Raw genomic sequence first — 20705 nt, 5'->3', positions numbered from 1 at the left:
CAAACAGAAACTTTGCCCCCTCTCTCACTGCCGGACTGTAGAAAAATCACTGCTTGGGGGAGAAAATCCTGCTGATGCACTCTGAGGTCATTTTCTTTTTTAGAGATGTGGATCTGAATAATAAAAAAACAATGAGTCAGGAGCGAAGGAGAGGTTATTAAATACCCACTTCTCTTTAAAAGCCAGATACATTTTGTTCCGCCTTTCTGTTCAGGCTTTAAGACATGCTTTCTTTAACAGGCACTTCTTCCCATTTGTGATTTATTTTATGGGTATAATAAGCATGTTCCATTGGCTAATTATTGTTTTGGAGATGAGGAAACTGAGCCCTAGAGAAAGAAATTGCTCATAGCCGCACCTAGGTGACTGGAAGCACAGAGGAAACAAGTGTCCACTTCTTTTGGCTCCCATCAAGCTCTCCCTGCTGCCTTCAAAGTGCAGTTCTCCTGATATGGCTTCAAAATGCCTATCGCTAACGTTTTACAGCCAGCTTTTGATATGATTTGATACTAGAAGGGAAAGTTAGATTGAGTTGATGCATGAGCAAGCAGGGAGACAAATTGATAAATATTTTAGAGATCAATGTGTTTAATTAGTGAATACTATGCATACTTACAATAGGGATCCCACTACTTCCAGAGGAAGGTAGAACCTAAGTCTACTTTTTCAGTTCCGTTGTTTAGGAAATGAATTATGTATAAATCATTCCTGAAATAGCATGGCAATTTATTAACATACCTTCCGTGGCTTCTGGGGAAGTGTTCTAAGACACAAAGGCTACGTCTGTATGCAATCATGGAATTTATCATTTTAATGGAGATTGAGTTGTTGGCAGGACATCTTACTGAGTCAGTTTGGAATGACAGGGATATCTGTTGATTTGTTTTCTAGGGGGAAAAAAGTGCAAGGATAAAATACAATGAAGCTGATTCCATACAAACATGTTTCTTCTTTTTAAAAATATTTCTGTCTCCCTTCTTTCTCTGTTTTTCTTTGTAGCACATGCAACTCATGACATAGAATGTGAAACTTTCATGAAGTTTCCACTTATGCTAAGGCTTCCCTGTGTATTCATTATTTATTTGGCCAATAAGCAAAACAGTACTGCTATTTAATTCAATGCGTCAACAAGCATTTGCTGCAAAGCTACTCATTTTTCTGTGTTTAAAAGAACGGGAAGTCCTGACATAGTTACAAGAACAGTAGCATGTAAGAAAAAAAAGAAGACATTAGCAAATAATATTATGTAGACGGTTCTATATGTAGGAGAGAACGATTCTGTTAGAAACGCAGACTCAAAGTGGAAGAGGGGAAGAGAAAGCGCACGGATAGGAGTATGTAGTATGGCTGACTTTGAGAATTTGAGATTCACCGTGTATTGTCCACTCAGTGGGCAGACCCATTAAGTCAGTTCTAGCCTTCATCTAGTTGTTAGAATGAAGAATATAGTTTCAGTCACACTATTTATAAAAGGCTTTTTTTATGTTATGTGTTCATCTATCAAAGTCCAAAATATAGGACCTGAAAGGTTTTCAAATCTCAAAACCATGCTCTTCTGGCTTATTTTCATGGCCATTATTCATGTGTTCAATCTTCTCACGTCTATGAAGTCGCAATAATATAAGGTTTAAACACTTCATCCTCTAATTAATTCATTATATTCTGAAGGACATAACTAAAGAATATTTGATTAAAAAATAAGTTTTATGTGTTATTTATGAGGGAGACACTTAAGGATTTTTAAAAGTCTTTAAAATATTTACATTTTTACTTCTGACTTTTAGCTTAACACTATTTTTTAAAAATGGGTTTTTCTCTTATATTTGATGGAGGTTTCAAGCGTTAGATTTATAGTTCAACACCTCACAACAAATTTTGTAAATATTCCATGGGGGCTTGGTCCTGAAGTGTAAACACGTCTTGCCATTGAAGCTCTGAAGAAAAGCAGATGCCCTCATTTATTATGAGGTCTCCAGGAGACTGAAGAGATTTTGAAGTTTTTTTTCTCTCTCTCTCTCTCCTCTCTCTTTTTTTCTGGAACATCTTCTTCAACAAGAAAAATGAAATGTCACCACGCTAAGGTGAATCATAATAAATGTTATGTCTTGTCTGACATTGAAAATAAATCCAAGTAAGTTTGGAGAAATATTGGTGGCTTTTTCCCCCATAGAGGTTTAGATCTGCTTTATAAATTAAATAGCATGCGCTGACAGCTCAGGGCACTAAGTAAACTATTCAGCAGATAATCTCCATAGAAACGGAAAAAGCTCAACCATCTCAATCTAAAATAGCCTTCTCTACTCAGCTGTTGGATATGATAATGGAAAATCCTACTTTTATTCAAATTTATGATTAATTTCAAATTACCTTTTAATTGAAAAGACATTTGAGATAAAATAGCTCAGAAGTAACACAGGTTTTAATGGTTATGGGTATTAGTCATAGTCCCCCCCCCCCCCCCGTGATGTTGTCTAATAAGGTTTGCTGAATTTCGATAGTGCTATTTGTTGGTCAGGGTTTCTTTTTTCTTTTTTTTTTTGTGCACATTTCCCATATATTTATCAATTTACCAATTATATCAATGAAAAGAGATCATGTCATTATTCCCATTTTCATGATAAGGAAACTAAGGCACAGTGAGACAATGGCCTGATGGAAGAAGGAAAGCTTAGGTTTGTCCCTGGGCTCTGAGGTCTGTAATGTTTACCATTTAAGAAGGTCATTCGGGATTAGAGCTGGACCCTGAATCCAACATGGCTGGTGTCATAGAAGAAGACAGTATGGATAGAAACTGAGATATAAGAGAGAGGACACCGTGAAGAGAAGACAGAGACCAGAGCACTAATAAATAATAAATATAATAAACTTCAGTCTTGCCTGATGATGAAATGCCTGATAAGGAACGCCGAAGATTTCTGGCCACTGCTGGAAGGCAATGGAAGCCAGGGAGGATTCCCTCCTAACACCATTGGAGGGAACAAAGCTTTGATTTCAGACTCTGAGCCTCCAGAAATGGGAGATGCTGACGGAAATATAAACACATGAACCCTTCCCAGCCTCATCATTCTAACTAGGGCTTGTCTTGTGCCAAAGAGAAACACACAGAGAAGTCTGGAGCTTTACCATGCTCCTATGCTGGCTGGGGCTGTTACTCAGGGGTGAGCTCCTACGCTGAGTTTTCTTTTTTCTTTTTTGCTAAATTCATCAGTGGCAGCAGCAATACTTTATTCATCCTTGTGCCCTTAATAGCAAGCACAGTGCAGGACTGGGGCAGGACTCAGGCTACCCGTGGAAAGTGTTTCCTCTGTGCGTCTCTTTGTTGCCTGGGACACAATAATTTTGTCACCTGAGAAAGCCTCATTTACCTTTTTGGAGACTCCCTATGTCTTAGGGTTTCTATTGCTGTGAAGAGACACTAAGACCATGGAAACTCTTACAAAAGAAAACATTTAATTGGGGCTGGCTTATAGTTGAAGGGATTTAGTCTGGTATCATCATGGTGGGACGTGGCATATGAGACCTCAAAACCTATCCCCCCCACAGTAACATACTTCCTCTAACAAGGCCACACCTAATTATAGTGCCACTCCCTATGGGCCAAACATTCAAACACATATTTATGGGGTCCATTCCATTGCAAACTGCCACATTTCACTCCATGACCCTTATAGGTTTGTAAGCACAACACAACGCAGAAATGCATTCTGTCTAACTTCAAAAGTCCCCATAGTCTATCCCAGTCTCAACCCTGTTCATTAGTCCAAAATTCAAAGTCTCCTCTGAGATTCATTTAATCTCTTAACTGTAATCCCCTGTAAAATTAAAATAAAAAAGCAGATCACACACTTCCAACATATAATGGCCCAGGATATACATCATAGTTTTAAGATGTAGGGAAGGAAGCATAGTGTGGAAATACTGGACCAAAGCAAGACCGTAAGCCAGCTGGGCAAACTCCAAACTCTGCAGCTCCATGTCTGATGTCGAAGTGCTCTTTAGATCTCCAGCTCTTTCCAGCTCTGTTGACTGCAACACACTTTTCTCTCTCGGGCTGGTTCCACTCCATCAGCAGCTCTCCTCAGCTGCTATGCCATAGCTCTGTCATCTCCGACAGCTTGGGTCTCCAAAGCAGTCCAGGCTTCAGCTTCACAGCTTCACACAATGGCCTTTCCTGACCTTCATGCAGGGACACCCTTGCCACACATGGGGCTTCAGTGGCTTGCCTTCGTCGTGGAGAGCGATTCCAAAACTCATTTCTTGAATCCCTTGCTCTAAAAGCCAGAACCACGTGGCCAAGGATGCTAAGTTCTGTTGCTTGCTAAGTCTGGACCATAGCCCTTGTTCTATTACCATCTTCACCAACTTTTTATTTTTGATGGTTTCCTTCACTGTCTAAGTTTGGCTACCCTTGAACTTGCTCTGCAGACCAGGTTGGCCTCAAACTCAGAGATCCAGCAGCCTTTGACATCTGAGGGCTGGGATTAAAGGTGTACACCATCACACCTGTCTCTAAGCTTTTCTTTAATTCTTTTCCACAAGTTGAAAGTTTAGCTGCATGGGGGTCTCACTCTAAGATCACCACTGTCTTTATACCAGTTGGTTCTTCTTTAATTTGTTTGTCTTCTTGAACACAGGGCTTACCTCCTTCCACTTCCTGGTGTCCCCCTTTTCCCTTAGTCTCTACATTTTGTATATTTTACTTGCTCAGCTAGGTATTTCTCATTATAGATCTTCATAAGAGTGAAGAATCTATACTAGGCTTTTTTTTGGATTTTATTTATTTATTTATTTATTTATTTATTTGGCCAATGCAGTTAATTCAAAACTCTTCACTTTAGCCTCAGGCAGACTTTTCAGACAAGGGCAAAAAGCAATCAGATTCTTAGCAAAAATAACACAAGAACAGTCTCTAGACTACACATTAAAACTCTTCTCTTCTGAAATCTTTTGAGCCAGGACCCCACAGCTCAAATGACCTTCAGCACCACTACCTTCAACGCTCCTACTAGAATGGCACATTAAGCCCTGCCTGAGGCATTCTGCTACTTTCCTAATCCAAAGTCCCCAAATCCACATTCCTTCAAACAAAAGCTTTGCTAGACCTCTCATGGCAATATTCTAGTTCCTGTTACCATCTTCTGTCTTGTTAGTGTTTCTATTGCTGTGAAGAGACAGCATGACCATGGCAACCTTATTTAATTGTGACTGGCTTACAGTTTCAGTGGTTTAGTCAATTATCATCTTGATGGGACATGGTGACATGCAGGCGGATGTGATGCTGGGGAAGGAGCTGAGAGATCTACATCTTGATCTTCAGGCAGCAGAAAGAGGCTGTGTGCCACCCTGGGCATAGTTTGAGCATATGAGACCTTAAAATCCACCTTCACAGTAACACACTTCTTCCAATATGGTCACACCTCCTAATGGTGCCACTTCCTATGAACATCACATTCAAACACATGGGTCTATGGGAACCATTTTTACTCAAACACCCTCTAATCAGACTTTTCTCTTATTGTTAGCAGACTGTGGAGTGCTCAAGTATAAACAGGACAACTATATCACACCTTCTACACACCAGACTCAGGAATCATCATGAAGAGGGAATAGAAATACTAAGTGCCCGAGGTAGACATTTGTAGCAAAACATAATTTTCTGGATATAACAGGGCTGTTGCACAGTACACTTATGATGACTGGAATTGCATGCACAAGACCTGTATGAGATCAGGTCAGCCAAAAGCCCAGCACAAGCCCTATACAAGATCAAGCCAGCCAAAATCTCAGCACAGATGAGGGACAGGCTTATGAAATCTATTCTTACCAAAAAAGTCATTGGAACTTGATGACTTCTGGGAGCAAAAGAGGAAGTTCCCTTCTGGGTTTTGACCACAAAAGGCTACCCTGGTTTTGGCAGATGACCTTACACCCATGCATGTACAGGCAATGCAGAGTGATGTAGTGGGTTTATAAAAAGAGCACATGAAGTTAGGAGGGAAAGTGGAATAGAAGTTTAGAAGAGGATTAAGAGGGGGAGGGGATAGGGGTATGTTTGATATATTTGATCAAAACACAATATTTAAAGTATAAAATTCTGACAAATAATAAATAATAAACAACATACCCCCGGGCAGTGGTGGCACATGCCTTTAATCCCAGCACTCAGGAGGCAGAGACAGGCGGATCTCTGTGAATATGAGGCCAGCCTGGTCTACAAGAGCTAGTTCCAGGATAGGCTCCAAAGCTACAGAGAAACCCTGTCTTGAAAAACCAAACCAAACCAAACCAAACCAAACCAAAAAAAAAAAAATCCAACAACATACCAATAACAACAATACTAAAACTATTCAAATTTTGTGTCTCAGTTACTGCAATACTGCACTTCAAGAGCTGCCAAATGCTGTGAGTTATGTATTTTTTTTTTCTCTTCAGGTGCCATAGGAAGTACCTTCTGCCCTAAGTTATACCTTTTGGTCTGATATTTACTTATTAAATAGTTCATTGGCACCAAAATATGACAGGCATAGGTATTGTTTGAAATCTCAGAATAGAGCAAATTGCAAATGGCCTCTGCTGAATGGGTAGATGAACTTGTAAGCAGGAGATTGGAATGTAGGGAATTAGGGCTTGAACAGAACGGTCGTGGTATAGGAGATACTGCCTCTCTCAGAGGAACGCTGCTATTCACACAAGTAAACCACGTTTGTCTTTCCCCTCCAATTGCAAATAGAAGCAGAGAAAAGGTGACTAACAAGGAAATACAAACACTTTTAGGGTACATTTCTCATCTCATCCATAAGCACTCTAGTTTCTTAGTGGTTATGAGTCCTCAATTATAAACATCCTCTTCGAGTGAGCTGTACGGACAATCCTTAAAGGTACAGATCTTCTCCAGCGGCCTCGATCGAAAGCAATGCCCAATGACTTAACCTTTTCTGTATTCAGTCTGTCATCCCCTTCTGGTCTAGAACTTGCTTCTTGTCTCTGGATTTAGTAAGAGCCATTTGAAACCACTTTAGCAAGTACTTCCCAGGTACCAGTCTCCACTAGATAGGCTCCAGTCACTAGGCATGCTCAATCATCAAGACAGACAGGCCTTTTGGCCAATCTGGAGCTGGCTAGTGTAGGTGTAGGAGAAGGTCTTTTCCTGAAGCACTGAGGTTCTTGTTTGCTTTGCTTTTGAGTCTGCTGGGAGTCAGAGCTTTAGCTGTTTCAGGGTTATTCTATCACGACCTCAACAATCCTGGGAAAGGAAGCACTGGTGGTGTTTGTCTATTTGAAGGAAGCAAGTACTTGGCCCGAGACACCATTTCGACTTCTCGCAACACCATTTCAACCAACTGGTGGACTTGGTCCAGTGAGTAAATATTTGAATCTTTGAGCTACAAAAAAAGAACCCCAATTAAATGCTTGAAAGCATTTAATTACTTTCCTTTGAGACTTTAGCTTTAACCCTGTTTATTACTCATAAACTACTCTAGAGAGCAGTATTTTTTATTGATGACAGATTACCCAAACTGTTGCCAGGGACCCTAAATCTCCCACAGCAGACACACTGGATTTTGCTGAGAGGTGAGTTCTTGAATGGGAAGGTGCTACTGTTTTGCTCTGCATTTTCAAGTGGGGATTACGCTTTCATGTAAATCCTCTACCAAGACCTTCAGGTTTGACTTGAAGTCTAAATAAATCATTACATGTAGACACACACACACAGAGACATATACATGCATGCACACAGAGTCATGTAGCTTCATTTCATTTTATTTGTTATTTCTTTGTTGCAATCTCAATTAATAGATATAGATATACACACAGAATCCAGCAGTTTCATTTTATTTGACCCATCACTTCTTTGAGATAAGCTCTCATTATATAACCCAGTCTGTGTTTGAACTTATGATCTTCTTGCCTCAGCCTCCAAAGTGCAGGTTTACCGCCATGTCTCACAGTCCAGGTTGGTTTGTGGGCTACACTCTTTTATTTTGCAAGTGGAAATTGAGTATTTGGCATCTGAAGATATTTAAGAGTCTTCTGGGGGCTCAGAAGGAAGCCTAGACCTAGATACTTAAGCTCGACACTGAGTGTCAGGAAAGAACTATTTTTAGACTTTGCTAGTTGAGTTCAGACCACTGACCTCTGCTCTTCAGTTTTCATAGCATTACACAGAGCAGTTCACAGCTTTGCCTATGTATAGCCCTCCTGTATCACTAGTTCATATAAGATAAGGCTTAATTGCTACTTTCAAAGGTAGTGGCAGGACTCACTGTCTTGGTAATGACCTTCTCCTTTCTCCATCTTTTCTAGCACTTCACAAAGCAGTGCTTTGGTTTCCTTGACTCAGAATAAAAATAATTTAACATGTCGTATCAGTAAAGAAGCCCATAATGACAGATTCGGATGAAAAATAACATTGAAGATTCTTTGGGATACTTTCCTTATCTCCTTGTGTAGAATGTGTGTATATAAGATCGTGCATGTGTGTATAAATATGTGATCTCTTAATTATTAACACTGAAAAGATTATTTGGCACTTGTTATCAATGGACGCTTGCCGGGAACTGGCACAAGAATGTATATTGAGATAATAGGTGATTTGACAAAGCATGCACGAAGTAAAAAGTATGTCTACTTCTGGCACATAAACCTCAATAAAATATGCCCCCACGCTTGTATTGGCTTTGAATGAAAAGGAGGAGGAAAAAGAAATGAAATCTGTATCTTTCATACAAGCTGTCTCATTGCCATCTTGGGTAGGTAGCAAAAGAATTGTCTTTAAGTTATGAACATTTACATAGCTCCAGAGGGACTAGAACACATTTGTCTTCAGGTGTGGTTTGAAGCACAAAGCCCAGCAATGCTGACTATAGGAGACCACAAGAAAGTGAGCTGATTTCCTTCCGAACTGAGGTGCTAATAGGTTACTGTTCTTATGGATCCTAGATCATTGCACTCAATAGAGTGTTTGGAAAGGCTTTTAATTTGTGTACATGGTTGACACAAGTCAGGCTATGATGAATTTTACTTGTGTCTGTCAATGCTTTGTTGATTTATACACTTTGGTGAAAGTTCAGAGGCAAGAGGCCAGTAGGTTAAATAAACTTCACGTGACATATAATGCATGGATAATTAAAATTCTCTCTCTCACACACATATGCTTCTTCTTCATTCAAATAAAATATATTCAACATTGTCATAGTCACAGGCATACAAGCATTTTTTTACTGATTTTTGGGGAAAATTAAAAAAATGTTTTATTATACATATTAATAGCTATTGATATATTCAAGGGTCTATTAATATTTTCAACTGTATTTGATTATATATATTATATACATATATATAAATCTTGACCCACTTATGTTTTGAGATAAGTTTTGCAATAACAAATGACATCAAATATATCACCTAAATTGAAATAATCTAATAACACAAAAACTAATGAAAGCTGGCTCTCATGTTAATTATCTAAAGCAAGAATTTGTTTAGTTTACTTTAGGAACAGACATAATTTGTCATGGCAGGCCACAGATAAGGTGTCAAACTGATCGAACAATCAATGGACAGAAAGTAATGAAATGTAATGTAATCTTAAGGTTAATAATGATTGAGTTTAAAGTTACTGACTGATTTTCCAGAAGACCAGGTTAGATTCCCAGCACCCACATGATGGTTCACAACCTTCTCTAACACCAAGTCCACCCAATACCCTCTCTCCACTCTGCATGCACCAAATACACATATGGTGCACACACACACACAGTGCATATACACACTTGTACATTCAACATGGTGCACATTCATGCATGGCACACACACACATGGTCCATATACACAGTGCATATACACACATGGTGCACACACATGCAGTGCACATACACACATGGTGTACGCACATAGTGCACACACACGGTGCACACACACAGTACACACACACACGATGCACACACATGGTTCACATACACATGGTACATATACACGTGGTACATGCACACATGGCTCGCATACACACATGATACATACACAAATGGTATACACATACAGCATACACTCATTGTACACATACATGCAGACAAAATATACATATACATTTTCAACTTATTTTAAAAGCAAAAGAGGAATTTAAAAATGTATGTAGGTATAGATGTACATGCTTGTTCTTTTAGCATCTTGAGGTTGAGGCAGGGAAATCACCAAACTCAAGGCCAACTTGGACTGTATAGATATCTTCAGATTGGCCTATATAATGCAATTCTGTCAAAAACAGAAATTACATTGAGCCAAATTGAAAAAAGTTGTTGTCATTTCTAGGACCATCCACATAATTATCTTGGGGAGACACAAACTGAAAGAGGAACATAACAGCTACAACTCCCTGCTCAGCCTTAGCATCAGAGACCCAACCTCCATGTATCTGTGCTACAGGCGAGAGTTGGGTAACCTTACTAGCTGGGACAATGAGATATGCCAGAGGGAGTGAGGATATAGTTGAAGGAATATGGAATCATAATAAGGCTTTGTACTTTCCTCCCTCTCTCCCTCCCTCCATCTCTCCTGCTTTCCTTCCCTTCCTACCCCTCTCTGTTCCTTTACTTTCTTCTTTTTTACTTTCTGCTCTTTTGTTCTAATGGATTATCAAGGAAAGCACTTTGAAGCTTTGCTGAAGACACACAGCAAAAGAATGCTGGGAAGAAGTTACAGCATTGGCTGAAAGTTGGTAGACTGGGTTGTCATATTTTAGTTTTGTTCAGTTCATGGCCCGAAGTGAATTTTTCACTTTTTATAATTCTTCAACCTACAATGTGAAAAATAATAGCTCTGATTTTTAGAGTATTGTGAATAAATTTTTGTAAGTCCCTTTGAAAATAAAAAAGTGTCACATAAATGCAAGATAGCTTGATAGGATGATCACTGAAAGGATTGACATCCCTGAGCCACACCACGGGGCTCCCTGCCAAGCAGTGAAGCCGTCTACCTATCAGCCTGGTTTGTACTTGACAACCAGATCCTGTAGTGCTTAGTTCTGTCATCTTGCCATAGAGAAAGGTCCAATTTTAGATACCCTCTCATGAAATGAAAGGTTGGTGCTGTGGGATAATGCTTTTGTATGTTGTAAAGATTTGTCACCTGTATTTGTTTAATAAAATGCCAATTGGTCAGTAGCCAGGCAGGAAGTATAGGCAGGGAAACCAGATTAGGGGAAAATTCTTGGAAGAGGAAAGGCAGACATACCATATAGCTGCTGAAGGAGAAAGGTGCCAGAACATTGCTAGTAAGGCACAGCCTCATGGTGATACATAAATTAATAGAAATGGGTTAATTTAAGATGAAAGAACTAGCTAGCAATATGTCTAAGCCATTGGTCAAAAAGTGTTGTAATTAATATAGTTTTCTGTATGATTATTTCTGTCTGGGCAGCCAAAATAACAAAGCCCAGTCTCTATTTACATAAACATGTTGAAATCATGCTGAATTTCCACATAAAGCCTTATAAATTTTTCTAAAATTAAAAAAAAAAAAAAAAAAAAAAAATAATAGAAGAGAAAGAATTTTAGACAGATAAGAACAGAATCAAGTGCAGGTTTGTGCTAACCATCTTCACTCCTGTAGGCTCTGATTACTGGTAGCAAGCAGGGGTGTGCTTCCTTTAAGAGAGGCTTCCTGACTCAGCGTTAATGGCAACAACCTTGCAATTCTTTTAAGAGGCTCAATCACTAAACACTTAAATGGTGTTTTTGAGCAGCCAGTGGCAGGCTTCTAGGTGGTGGCATGGAGCTTGAAACTACAGAGTTGTGGCAAAAATATGGCTCCTGCCAGCTTTTCCAACATAACACGAGGCCCTCAAAAAACTAAGGAATGGAATGAAGCCAGCTGCCATAGCTGAAGCTTTAATCCTAGTCATATTGCTTAGCAGATTAAAGACTCATGTGGTCGGAAAAAGATATCTGTCTATCTGTCTATCTATCTATCTATCTATCTATCTATCTATCTATCTATGATGGAATTCTCTGACTTTTGGTCAGCATGGAGTGGATCTACCTATATGGACCATCCTAATGTCAAAAGGACCAAGTAGCCACACCCTAGGTCAGACTCTGTAGTCACATCTGTCAACAACTTTGGGCAAGCAAAAACTCTCTGACCTTCAGACAAGGTGGAACTAGACTCACATTTTTGGGCCTCCAGAATTTCATAAAGGAAAAATAGGCCTTGTGATTAAGAGAAAATAAGAGGTAAAATCAATGTTTAGGAGCTCAGTCTGGCTGTTTGTGGGAATGGTTGAGTAAGACTTGAGTAGTCCTCTTCCTGGATAGCACTTTGGAGAGACTGTCTCTGTGATAAAATAAAAGACAATGAAGCAAGTAGTTATTGTTCATCCTTCGAGAGCCACTAAGCTCCTCTATCCATTAACTCCTAGATCCCACTCTTTTTCATGCCTTTTTCATACTGAAAAAAGTTTTATGTAAAAAGATAGTTTCCTAGCATGCAGACAGGAGGACACACTACAGAGTTTAGTGGTACATTACTAGAACTCTACAAAGTGATAGCCTAGATTCCCATGGCCAAAGGTCACTATCTGGGTGATCTGAAGACAGTGCTAAGTAGGCAGCTATCTGAAAAGTAACCCTGAGGCATCACAAAACTCAGAAATGTAAAGAAGTTAACAACTGGTGTACATAGCCTAAACCAACAAGAAAGGTAGGTAAAGGAATGGAGGGATGTGGCATTTTATGACAGTTCTCTGAGACTCCAAGAAGGAAAGAATCCAACCACAGTTATATATATATACAATGTTAGAGCATCCCTTTAACAACTGGGAGTAAGAGCCCAGTTATTTCCCTTGACTGCTCAGGTAGCATTTCAGAGCTCTGTATTACTCAACATGCTAGATACAGGTTTTGCTGATCACTAAAACTTGTCTATATTAAAACAACTGCACACTGATCTATGGGAGCCCACCTGAAGAGCTAGGTCATTGGTGTTTGTTTGTTTATTTTGCTGTGGATATTAACTAAAAGTAACTACAAATATAATACTTTACCATGTAATAATTATCAATTTCTCATGTATTTGAATATTTGGTTCCCAGTTGGTAGATTGCTTTAGAAGGATTAGGAAGCATATCACTAGGGGTAGACTTTGATGTTTCAAGAGCCCATTACAGGTCCAATCACATTCATTCTCTCTCTCTCTCTCTCTCTCTCTCTCTCTCTCTCTCTCTCTCTCTCTTTCTCTTGGACTTATGTGGATTGCATGTATTTTCTATGCCATTCCTGTTCAGAGATTGGGGCATCTCTAGATTTCATTATTTGTGAGATTGGTGGAGTCCTGGAATTCAGTCTCGATGGATTGACATAGAGCTAGGTCCTTTGAATTTGAAATTGAAGACCAGACACTACCAACCTTTCATACATAAGTCTTTTCCCAACCTGAAGACAGAGACTGCACTTTTGTTTTCCAGCTGTCCAGACCTGAATAATCACATGGAAACTATACTAATCACAATACTACTTGACCAAAGGCTTAGGTATATTACTAGCTATCTCTTTCATGTTAAATTAACCCATTTGTATTAATCTATGTATCATCATAAGGCTGTGCCTTACCAGTAATGTTCTAGTATCTTTCTCCTTCCCATTGGAGATTTTTTCCAGGGGCTCTTCCTTAATCAAACATTATTTTTCATAACGACAAATAAATTCATAACCTCTCATTTCATTTGGAAACAAAAGCAGAACCTTTCCCCCCCAAATAACATAACTTTTGATTTATATTTTGAAGTCAGGGCATTTTCAAAATATATAGGTTAGATTAATCAAGCAGCATTTTAGCCAAATGTCTTTGAGCAGATGTTGCTCCTTCCTCAGCAGTCAAAGAATTCAGAGATAGCACAATAACATACAGCATCCAGATTCTCTGTGTATTTTCCATCTTTGCGTGGTTCTTTTTTCTTAAACTCTATTTCTTTTATTTTTATGCTTTAACTTTTGGGTTTCTTTCTTTTCTTTTTTATTTATTTTTTTTGAGACAGAGTTTCTTTGTGTATCTTTGGCTTTCCTGGAACTCACTCTGTAGACCAGGCTGGCCTCAAACTCACAGAAATTGGCATACCTCTTCCCTCCCCCACAAGTGCTGGGATTATGGGTGTGTGCCACTATGACTAGCCACTCTATTTTTAAGGACTTTCTCTATTCCTTCTTCTCTCCCAAGTCTATGTATATTTTTAAACACACTGTAAACCATTTAGAGGCTTTTTTTTTTCATCTAAAACTGTATTTTCTTCTGCTCCTTCTTTTGAAATAACAGCTTTGACCTAGGGAGTGACTGCCTTCATGATACTTGGTCTAGGGTGTGTTCACTGCCTAAACAACAGAATGCTTTTCTCAGGAATTAATGACTTCTTGTCTCGAGTATTGCAGCAAGTAACTGTTCTAGTTGTCTTTGTATCATGTTAAAGTAGGCTTTTGTCTTCTTCCCCCTGTTGTACTATGTATAAAAAGTATATGGAAAATTAAATGCAGGAACTCCCTCCTGGTACTATTCTATGTTTCTGTTTTATTATTTTCACGTGCATCTTTGTTCTCTTTACGAACTTTTCTAATCCCCATGCCCCTACCCTGGTAAGTGGTATACTTGTCGAAGCTGGTCTCTGACATGAAATACATTCAGACATATTTGTGTGGGTCTGGTCTCTAATATGCATGTGTTTGTTGTTCTCTTCTATAATCTCGTGGTAAGATCCTGGCTCCAGTTTTAGCAAATGTCTAACTGGGCAGCTATGTGAGTCCTCCAGTACTTTCTGGCATCTGTTCACTGAAAATATAGACAAGTGGGTTGAGGATGAAAGAGTGTGAACATTGGAATTCCTAAATATACCAACTAGAATATCTAAATCGGTATGAAAATAGCATCTATGGTTTTCATTGTACAAAAGAAACTAAAAAACACAAAAACAAACAAACAAAGCAGAAAAACAAACCCAAAACCCAATAAATAAATAAACAAACAAAAACAGGACCTTAGCTCACTTGGTTTATGGTACAAAGTGGAAAGACAGATGATAAAACCCAACAGTGATTCTTTGTCTTAAAACCTGATTTAATTTAATTTATTTATTTTGGTTTTACAAGACAGAGTGTCTCTGTAGCTCTGGGGCCTGTCCTGGAACTAGTTCTTGTAGACCAGACTAGTCTTAAGCCAATAGAGATCTGCCTGCCTCTGTCTCCCAAGCACTGGGATTAAAGGCATGGTGATACACAGATTTAATAGAAATGGGTTAATCAAGATGTCAGAGTTAGCCAATACGAGGCTAGAGTTAATGGGCCAGGCAGTAATTTAAATAATACCATTTCTGCTGGTTATTTTGGGTATAGGCTAGCTGGGTGGCCGGGACGACAAGCAGCCCGCCTGCCTGGGATTAAGCCAGTTGGGCAGTGGGACACAGCCCGTTCCTCATACTACACTCCTAAGTTCATGAAATATGCATTCACATATAAATTAGTATCTTGACATGTTGTAGTTCCAAACTCATACATGCTCAGCCAAGCAACCTGTCAAAGAAATTTCATCAAAGATCAGAGACATTATCTTCTATAGTTCATGCTTCTTTTCGAAAATTTCACATGAAATATTCAATTTTGGAATTTAGTGCTAGGGAAAATTTTTATTCTTAACCATTTGGAATATTTCTTGCTCTCCTTTCTCTTCTTATGTATATTATTATTGTTACTATATTATTATTATTAATTATTATTATTATTATGTGTGTGTGTGAGCACCATAACACATGTGTTGGGATCTGAGGACAGTTATTGGGACTGGGCTATCTCCCTTAACTGTGTGGGTTTGGGGAATCAAACTCAGGTAAAAGCTTGGGTAAAATCATCTTCACCACTGAGCCATCATCCTGACCACTTTAGTGCCTAATAAAAATTATTTTTGTTAGCATATTGGCTGATATGTTGAGTTATGATATTTTCACCTATGTTTTTATATTTTGTTTTTATACATCCCCTCCCTTCTTGCCCTTTTTGTCTCTCTGACCTCTTCTTGACGTCTCTCTTTTCTCCTCTCAGTTAGCACTCCCTTCACTTCTCATGTCACATGTGTCCTATTACATTCCTTAGAAACCAAAACCAAAATAAAAATCAAACAAACAAAAGAACCCTGTATATTAATGTACCTGACCGTTCGTTAGTGGCTGCAGTGATCAGAGGCAAACTTGAAATTTTATTGCTGTTTCTATATTACCCTTTGCATTTACTTGGTTTCCCTAATTTTACATGGTTTTGAATCTCTGCCTAAGCTTGGACAAACTTTACTGCCTTTTCATAGTTCGACTTTATCATAATTTCATTATATACAGACTGCCATATGGTCTTAGTTCCTCTGTGAAGTGATTCATGGTACCAACAAATGATATTCTTTCACATGTATATTCATATTTGAGTAAGGTTAAAAATCTAGCGAGATGAAACTCGTCTCTGTTTGTGCTAAGAACATTTCATAAAATCATTTCTTTTTTGACTCAAGATTACTTCTCACATCCAAAAAAATCAGATAAGATTTTCCTCCTTGGGGGCTGGAGAGATGGCTCAGTGGTTAAGAGCATTGCCTGCTCTTCCAAAGGTCATGAGTTCAATTCCCAGCAACCACATGGTGGCTCACAGCCATCTGTAATGAGATTTGGTGCCCTCTTCTGGCCTGCAGACACACACAGACAGAATATTGTATACATAATAAATAAATAATTAAAAAAAAGATTTTCCTCCTTCATTTTTTTCTTACTTATCCTTGCTCTTTATAAGAGTCTGTGAATTTATAAGATGTAAAACCAGAAAAGCCTTAGGAACAACCTGTAATGACTTAATAACAATTTGTACCAAGAACTCAAACCCAAACAGGAAGAAAATGTTTTAAAAGGCATGCAAGACGTCTGAGCAGGAGAGAAGCAACTTTTCTGCGTCAGCACAAACACTGTGATAAAGCCTTCACTCACCCTCAAACATTCTGACATACTAAAAATCAATGACATGTTATCTGATGAAGGGTGACTTGTTGGCTATGGTAAACCAGAAATTAAATAGTACAATTTTTAAATGCATTATGCCAGGAAAATACTTTAAAAACCTTTTCTTTGTGTGTTCCCTAACTTCCAACCAGAAACTTCCCGTGGTACAGAGGGAGACAGATCCTAATCAGTATTTCCACTTGGGAACCGCTCCACCTCAACCCTACTTTTCCCTGACAAAGACTCTCACCTCACCCCGGCTGTTCCATCCTCCCTCACCCCCAAATAGAAGAGATTTGGGGCCAAAAGTAAGTCTAGAAAAACAATGGCAGAATCTGTCCTTGGCTAAAATGAGAATGCTGAAGAACCCACCCTAGGGTGCTCTGCTTCCCCACATTTCCCCAGTGTTTTATTTTTTATTCCTTTTTTGTCTTCCTTCATACATTAATATCAAGATCACAGTCCCCCCCAGTCCCTCCCACCTCTCATCTCCCCCGATCCACTCCTTTTCCATTTCCCCTCAGAAAAGAGTAAAATGTAGCAGTTAGTTTATTCAGCTACTGTAGTGTATTTTGGGGGTTGTGGGTTTTCTTAGTCAACATTCTCTTGTCTATCCTGATTATATCAACATCTTGACTCATCTTACTGAAGTTGATACTCACAGAAGTTTCTGGAATTATTTTGAACTTTAAAGATCAGTGCTACCCAAGATCATAGTGAGACTCAGTGAAACACAATGGCATAGTAAATATTTAGATCCATGAGAAAATACTTTGCATTTACTATAGCAAGGGAATATAAAACTACAATTAGGAAGTTTCAAAAATAATCTACGAGTTTTAAAGAAGTATAATGGAACTCAAATCTCACACTCTTCCATTTAATAGGTGAGAAAGCTGAACAGTGTATTTGTCTTATTAGTGGTTCTCAACCTTCCTAATGCCGCATCCTTTAATACAGTTCCTCATGTTGTGGTGATCCCCAACCATAAAACTGCTTTGTTACCACTCATAACTGTAATTTTTGCTACAGTTATGAGAGGTAATGCAACTATCTAATATGCAACCTCAAAGGGGTCACAACCCACATGTTGAAAACCTGTCTTAGATATTAATAGTGAGGTACACCCTTCAAAATAGTCATGTTTTCAAAAGTCTCTTTCTAGTTTGAGCAGTGGTGGCACAACCTTTAATCCCAGCACTCAGGAGGCAGACACAGGTGGGTCTCTGTGAGTGTGAGATCAGCCTGGTCTACAGAGCGAGTTCCAGGACACCTAGGGCTGTTAACAGAGATACCATCTTGAAAATCCAGGGGAAAAAATCTTTCTAGTATTCTTTTGAAGTCTTTAGACATCTATAAAAGAACAAACTTTTGTCTCAGATACTACCTTATTCTGCTGAGTCATTCTGAGAAATTACTTAATTTTCTCTGCCAGAAACTTTACTTGAATTTGATGGTGTGCTGGTTAGTTTTATGCCAATTTGACACAAGTTAGAGTCATTTGGAAAGAAGGAACCTCACTGAGAAAATGTAACAGATTGGCCTGTATGTTGGGATCAATTAAGTCCTGGCCTTCAGCTGCTCTTCCCTGTCTAGGGCCTTCTAATTGAAGTTACTAGAAGCTGTGCCTAGCTTAGAGGATCAGAGGATGGGATTTTTACCTGTTGGCCATTGATTGCTGTGTATTTAAGCCTCCATGGTGCTATTAAAGGAGGATTTTTGGTACCAGTGTTGGAAGGTCTGTGTGTCGGTCTGTCTCTGCGTGTTTATTCTCAGCCTCCAGGCCCTTGCCCGAAGCTCGTGAACTGGGTTCTAGTGCATAGAGCACAAACGGGGGCTGTGGTGCGTAGCACCTGTAGGCAACTCTGTTCAACTTTATTTATTTACTTGAGTTCTACTTATTCTTGAAAATATTTAGCTACTAAAATTAAACACCTAAGTACACACACACACACACTCACACACACTCTCTCACACACAAACTCACACACACACACACAAAGGAACCAAATCGTATAGTTACCCATTTAAACCATGTTATCTTGATTATTCTCCCTTTAAGTCTGTGACTGTGAGATCTATTACCTTTAGCTTGGCATAGCTAAATACAGATATTGTGTATGCCTTTAGTGCCCTTTTCATGGATAGCAGACATACTACCCATGTCTAATACTAATACTGCTTCTTTTGGCTCTAAATAAACAGCACAAAATGTAAATGAAGGTCTTTAGAAGCGCAGATGTTTGAAAATAGCAACGATACATCACACGTTTAAATAGCATTTCATTAATAGATGGATCAGAATATATTTCTTGTACATCATTTAATTGTTATGTATTTAAAATGAGATGCATATCTAATATTCTTTTCAAGCTTTCACATGCTTGAGATTTATTATATCAGTTGTTAGAGGCAATGACATCACAAGATGAATGTAAAGGAATGATTGCTCTAACATTTAGAAAGCTTAGAGTGTGCCGATTATTCAGGCTGCTAAGTGAAAGTACAAATGTCAGTTTAGCTATCTATAATCTCATACTGTTTAAAGGTTCATGAATTACACATGCAGTGGATAGAAATGGAGGAGCTGAATTTGACTAAAAGACCCTTTTCACAAAAAAATTTGCTGAAACAGTTCTTCTAATGTATTTTAGTGATTAATCAATTTGATTTAAAATGTTAGCGTTATTTAAGGTCTGTACTTTGAATTTACTATGAACCCAGAATGTGTTTATATTTATTGCATCAACTAAGTAAACAGCATATGCTTAATGCTTTTAAAATGTTCTCTGGTGAAATTTAGGTCAGTACTTACTTGTTAGCTCTCAGGCGCGAAGATACATGGGCATACCTGAAAACAGTGCAATTCCATCACAACACGTGATGCAATTTCTGAACTTTTACATCATTGGCAAAAGACATCAGGATTGGCTGCTATTTTATACTTACGGAGATTTTACTCACACTAATTTTCCATAGTTTTTAATATTTTCTCCTAAATGATGCCTATCTTCTTTGAAGAACAGGCAATTCAACCACACAGGTTCTTTTGAGCTCAAGCATAAACATGGCAGAAGTTTTCTGCTCATACAGTACAGGTGGACATGGTTCCACATTATTTGATATTGTAACCATTTTTGGACCCTACTCAACACTAGGTATTCTTAGTACTCCAGTGCTATATTAATAAGGGTCCAAATTGTGTTATGTGGAAAGAAATATTTTACTTCCCTTCTCCTGAAAGGATATCATGGTTTTGATGCACATTATTGTTGGTAAATGTTAATGGACAAATGCTATAATGAACAGAAGAAAAATAATGGATCAAGTCAGCCAGAGATTAGGAGGAGAAATGCTTTGATTACATGTTGGTTTCTCAAAATTTTACTTATCTCTGCTAAAGGAACAGATGTAGATCTTCTTCAGCATCTAGGAAAGAGAAAAGGAAAATGATGAATGTCAATTCGAAACACTTAAATCCTTCATGGATATCATATATCTATGTGCCTAAAATAAAGGAGTGTATGAATATATAAAATAACTCTCGAAAATAAATGCCAGTGTTCTGGCATTGAAATAGCCTGGCACTATATGTTCTTTACAGTCAAAATGACTTGCTGAATGGTGGGTTTTGGAAAATAGAAATGATAAGGCTGATTTCACTCAGCTAGCAATCCGAGTTCAGGGTTCTGATGTA

Source organism: Alexandromys fortis, unplaced genomic scaffold (genome assembly GCF_014885135.2).
Source record: "Alexandromys fortis isolate MF-2015 unplaced genomic scaffold, M_Fortis_MF-2015_v1.1 scaffold_73, whole genome shotgun sequence".
In the NCBI taxonomy this organism is placed as follows: domain Eukaryota; kingdom Metazoa; phylum Chordata; class Mammalia; order Rodentia; family Cricetidae; genus Alexandromys; species Alexandromys fortis.
The sequence above is the reverse complement of the archived record's forward strand: the minus strand, read 5'-3'. Positions refer to the sequence as shown.